This window comes from Theobroma cacao, chromosome 8 (assembly GCF_000208745.1).
Source record: "Theobroma cacao cultivar B97-61/B2 chromosome 8, Criollo_cocoa_genome_V2, whole genome shotgun sequence".
In the NCBI taxonomy this organism is placed as follows: Eukaryota; Viridiplantae; Streptophyta; class Magnoliopsida; order Malvales; family Malvaceae; genus Theobroma; species Theobroma cacao.
The window spans coordinates 9315510-9321144 of NC_030857.1; positions in this window are offsets into that span (position 1 = coordinate 9315510).

The following is a 5635-nucleotide window of genomic DNA, read 5'->3' on the forward strand; positions in this document are numbered from 1 at the left end:
TGCAAATGTCATACTCACATAAGACCTATCTGAGCCAGAACCTATCAAAATATAAGCATCTTTATCAAATAAAGACTTAGTACCTATCACTGCTCCAGGTCAGACTCGTGCCTCATCTTCTGTCACAGCGAAGACTCTTGTCGAAGTACGAGTCTGTGGTCTCGAAGGTGGATATGTCGAGGTGTTACTCTCTACACTAGACTGTATAGCCACTCCCTACCTCGGTGGTAACCCAGAAAGATCTCTCCTCTACATATCCGTATGAGCTGGTGGAGATGGAGTAATTGTAGTAGCCCGTCCTAGCTGTGGGCACTCACTCTTAATGTGGCCCGGCTGATCACAATCATAACATCGTACTGGTCCCCTACACTGCCCAACATGATTCCTCTCACACTTCCTGCATCTATCAGAACCTCCGAAACTCTTCCCAAAATAAGTTATCGCAGATCTGCTGAATCTTGGAGGCCTCTGCTGTGACTGTGAAATAGAGGTCGAAGAGACATCACTGAAACAGAGGTAGTACTCCCTAAAGTAGATGAGTCTTTGTTTCTTTTTGGTGGTTCACTGAAAGATATACTCGGATTTCCCCTCTTTACAAACTCGGTCCGAATCCTCCTATTTTCACTTGCAAGCTTCTCGGCCCTTAAAGCTATCTGTACCGCCTCCTTATGTGGCTCCTTACCAGTCATTGTCATCTGCTCTCTAATCTTATTACGGAGCCCTTCCTCAAAATAATTGGCCTGATCTTGCTCAGATTTCACCAGATCTGGCACATATAATATCAACTCGTTAAAATGAGCCTCGCACTCCTCTATCGTTAAATTCCCTTGTTTCAAACTCAAAAATTCTCTCTTCTTTTCTTTCTGATGGAAATAAGTGAAATATTGACCATCAAATTCTCTTAGGAAGTTTGACCAAGTTAGAGGAGTAGTGGAATGAGATTTGACTGAATTCCACCATGTATAGGCTCTCTTATCTAGTAATCTCGTGGCCACCATCAACTTCAGGTCGTCATCCAACCTCATATCAGACAGTGTCTCCGAAACCTGATTAATCCAATCTTTGGCTACGGTTGCATCCAAATCGCCCGTAAAAGAAACGCAACCCAGTTGTCTAGCTTCCTTCCACTTCTTAGCAATAGATACATCCTGTACTGACGGTGGAATTGGAGGTAGGGGTGGTGGTACTGAAGGAGCAACTAGTGGTACTATAGGAGGAGCCTGACCAACCTGAGCCTGGCCAGTAATAGAGGTAAAGAAGGCTGCCAATGCCTGGACTGCCTCAAGAGACATGGCAGGAGTACTAGTAAGTGGTGGAGGATGTGGAGGATGTGGAGGAGTCTCTGCCTGCTTAGCAGCAGGTGTTGCCCGAATGGTGGATGCAGTCGATTCTTCCACTACTGCATCTAGCTGACGACGTTGGGAACAACCTCTTCCCCTCCCAGCCGATCTAGTGAGAGGTGGACATCCGTGTCGAGGAGGCATGATAATCTATAAGGGGAAACAAGCAAGTTTAGGCAACCTCAGGCTCTATATGCAAATGCATGCATCCTATTCAACCTCATCCAACTTAACCTAGGGCCACACTAACACTGTAAATTTTTAAAATAGCTTTAAAACTAAAAACTCTAATCTTTAAAACCAAAAGCTCTGATACCAATCGAATTGTCACGACCCGGAACTCCCATCGAGCCGGTGACAACCGCTGCGACGTCTCAATAAACATTCATTACTCGAAATGTCAACCGAAACCTTGCAAGGCTTAGCATCAGTTTTTCTCGCTTCTCCCGTGAGTATTAGTTACTAAAATCATGTTTTGAGAGATTACAAACTATTTCCAATTCAAAACAATAGAAAAAAAAACTTTTCCTTACAAGGGCATTTTGGTCATTTTTCCTCTAAGGTCTTGAAATTTGCTAAAAATGTAGTAAGCGAGTACAAAACACGTAATTCATAATCAAAAGTAAGTTTAAACATCTAAAACCTTCATTTAAAATGAAATTACGATTATTTGAATAAAATAAAAATATTTAATAAAATATTATATTTTCTTATAAAACAATATTTATAAAGTTATCGGTAAATAATTTTTGTAGTGTAAAAGCTAAATAAATTCATACATACTGTAATACAATAAGCCATAGTATTTAACTTAATTTACAATAACTAGTGGGCCCCAAAATAACCAAAAATAAGAAAAGACTGTGAACCTACAATTTGGAGGATGCAACTCCAATGGTAGCCCTCGATGAAAAACAGCTATCTACAGCCTATTTTGAACCTAAAATGGGTGGAAATGAGAGTGGTGAGATTTTACAATCCTAGTGAGTAAACAAACACCATTCAAAATATCTAAAATTGAGTAAAAAGAGACGATTAAAATATTCTATCTCAATATGTATTTCATAACATAAATATTCATTTCATTTAAATAATCAACATGGCTTATGAGTATCTTAAAAGCTTGGCACCTGCCAAAATCATTCTCGGGAATACCTTGGCAGAGGCATTTAACCAAGTTCGCCGAGGCTGTTAAAAAGTTTTGTATACACACAAACATATTTTTAGTTTGGAAAACACAACCGTTCCTTGGCGTTAGCGAAGTTCATCATCACGAGGTGGTTCGACGTGATGTGAACTCTAACCATACCTCAGGAGATACCCTACGTGCCTCTCCAACCGAGGTACATATATAATCGAATTTCGTGCCCCTCTGATAGGCTAGTCCACAGAACCCGCCCACTACAGCAAGCTTAACCCACCATACAATAAAATTTTGACAGCATGACATGACTAATATTATACTACCCAACCTGTAAATGTAAAACAGAACAATTCATACAGTTCACAAATCACAATTCTAGCCAGTCATGCCAACACATTATCATAAGCCATCAATTAGAATCATAAATTACAACACATCAAGTGGTCTCCAGTTACTCTATTTTCAAAGCCATCATTCAATTTTAAGACAATTTATAAAATCTTTTCATTTAAACACATTTTGTTTATAAAACCTAAAAATTAACCATTTAAACTCATTTTTCATAAAATTCACAAAATCGAATAAAAAGACCACTTTAGATAATTAAAACGATGATAAGGTTACTCATAGTTCTAGGAGTTCGATATACTCTTATTCCCGATCTTCGGGCACAATCTCTTTACCCTTGTTAGAGAGCTCACCACCTATGCATCATACGTGACACGAATTTCGATAAATTGTATCAATTTATCATAAACTATTCCAAGCTCTATAAATCTATATGAATGCATGAAATGTGATACAAAATGTCCGAATAACCATTTAAATACAGTATTCGACCTAATTCGCAATACTCTCGATGTAATTGGCTAAAACCTCTAATTTAATTCCAAATCGATTTCTTTCACTTTCTACACTCCAATTATACTTAAAAATACCTCAATGACTGTGAATATGATTCAATTTATCAGTTCGAACCATAAATTGCACATGTCTATACATTAGGTAAAAATTCAGATTTTCATGCCAAAATTTCCCATTAAATTTCTGGCCTGACCAATCATTAAATACCACCAAAATATCATGAAATATCATCAATTTCAGCCCAATATCCTCCCTAGAAAATTTGGCCTCTTGTGGGTTTGTGAAGAACAAAGTGATTCCTTGCTAGATTTTCATACTTTCCATTACCAAACAACCAAAAACACTTAATTAGCTTGAAATCTAGCAAATTCAATGCTCAAAACCTCTCTTCTCAAATTCGGCTAGCATGGGTTCATCATGCAAACTTGAGTTCTAAGCATGGAAAATGAAAAAGAAAGCATGGGTAGTGTAAATCACAAGATAAAATCACAAAATTTTACCTTTATTAGCTTAATTCCTTGAAATCCCACACTTTTTTTTCAATTTTCCCACCTAGGGTTTGTGTTCTTTCCTTTCCTCTTCACTTCTTGTTTTGGCCGGCCATATGAAGGAAATAAGCTGATTTTATGCTAATTTTAAAGCTAAATAATAAATGGATATAAACTTGACACATGTCACCATTCCATTGGTTTATGTGTCATACTTACCCATTAAGCAATCTCTCTCCACCACTTAAATTTTCTTAATTATCCATAATAATATTGGGTAAAATCCATGTGCTGGACAAGTGTTAGGTGGTGTAAAATTACAATTTTGCCCCTGGGGTGGCAAAATGACTATTTTACCCCTATGCTCTGAAAAATGTCGAAATTAAAAATTTTCACTTCTTAAACTCAAATTATGTTCTAAATAGTAAATCTTAGTCAAAATTTTCATCTAACTCTCACATCTTAACCTCAGGTGGTGAAATGACCATTTTGCACCCGGATCATGAAAATTTCAATTTGACTCCCTATTAGTCCTCAAACTCCGAATCACAATTTTAAGTTATTCTGGGAATTTAAAATTCTCAATTTCATCTTAAAATCTCTATTCGATCTAGTTCTAGGCTTAAATCAACTTTGTTGTACCTCTGGGTACAATATCAACGTTTTGTAAATTTTTTAAGATTCTCCTTGGATGTAAACATGCTATCCATCACATGTATGTCATGACAAGTATTTTGTAAGGTTGGGCTTTACAGTGTGAGTCTCGTAGACTCAGTGATAATCATCGACTCAATGAGTAGGGCGTAGATGGGAAACAAGCAAACGACAGATCAGTTGAATATAAAAATGCAAAATTATAAAAGCAACTTGTTTCAAACGAGGGTTTGTGCCTTATATAGAAATCAAGAATTTCTTATAAAGTATAAGTAATCGAGGTAATAAAATTTTTTGCATCAAAATATATTAATAATCATTTTTTAATCAATTCAATAAAATTTACCAAACTCCTGCGAAACCAAATAATATTTAAAATCATGCACAAATCATAACTCGGCCCATATGTGAGGAATTATAGATTCATTTCACAAATAAACAAATAGGGGAGCTGCAAAAAATCGTTTATGTAAAGCCTGACCTTATAAAATACTATTCATGACATACATGTGATGATAGCATGATTGCATGCTAAGAGAGTCTCGAAAAATTTACAAAAGTCGGTATTGTCCCTAGAGGTACAACAAAGTTTATTTAATCCTCGAACTAGATCAAATAGAAATTTTAAGGTGAGATTAAGAGTTTCACAGTTCATGGATGACTTAAAATGGTATTTTGGAGTTTGAGGATCAATTTGAAGTCAAATCAGAATTTTCACTATCTAGGGGCAAAATGGTCATTTGCCACCTGGGGACAAAATGGGAATTTTAGAAAAAAATGTTTTGACCCCATTTGACTTATTGGAGTATGATTTGAGGTTTAAAAGTGAAAAATTTTAATTTCGGTATAATTTGGAGTAAAAAGGTAAAATGGTAATTTTGCCACCCCAAGGGCAAAATTATAATTTTCCACCATAAGGATATTTTTTCCAGCACATGGTCTTCCTTTATCTTCATCTTTTACCCTTGACTAATCATGTGATGGAGATAAAATGTTTAAATTTTTAAAATTTTAAAAATGGACCAATTAGAAAATGCCATGTGTCAAGCTTAGGATATTTTATTATTTAACTTAAAAATCAGCACAAATCAGCCCATTATTCCCCAAATATTCGGCCAAGCAAGGAAGAGAGGGAAAGAAAGGAA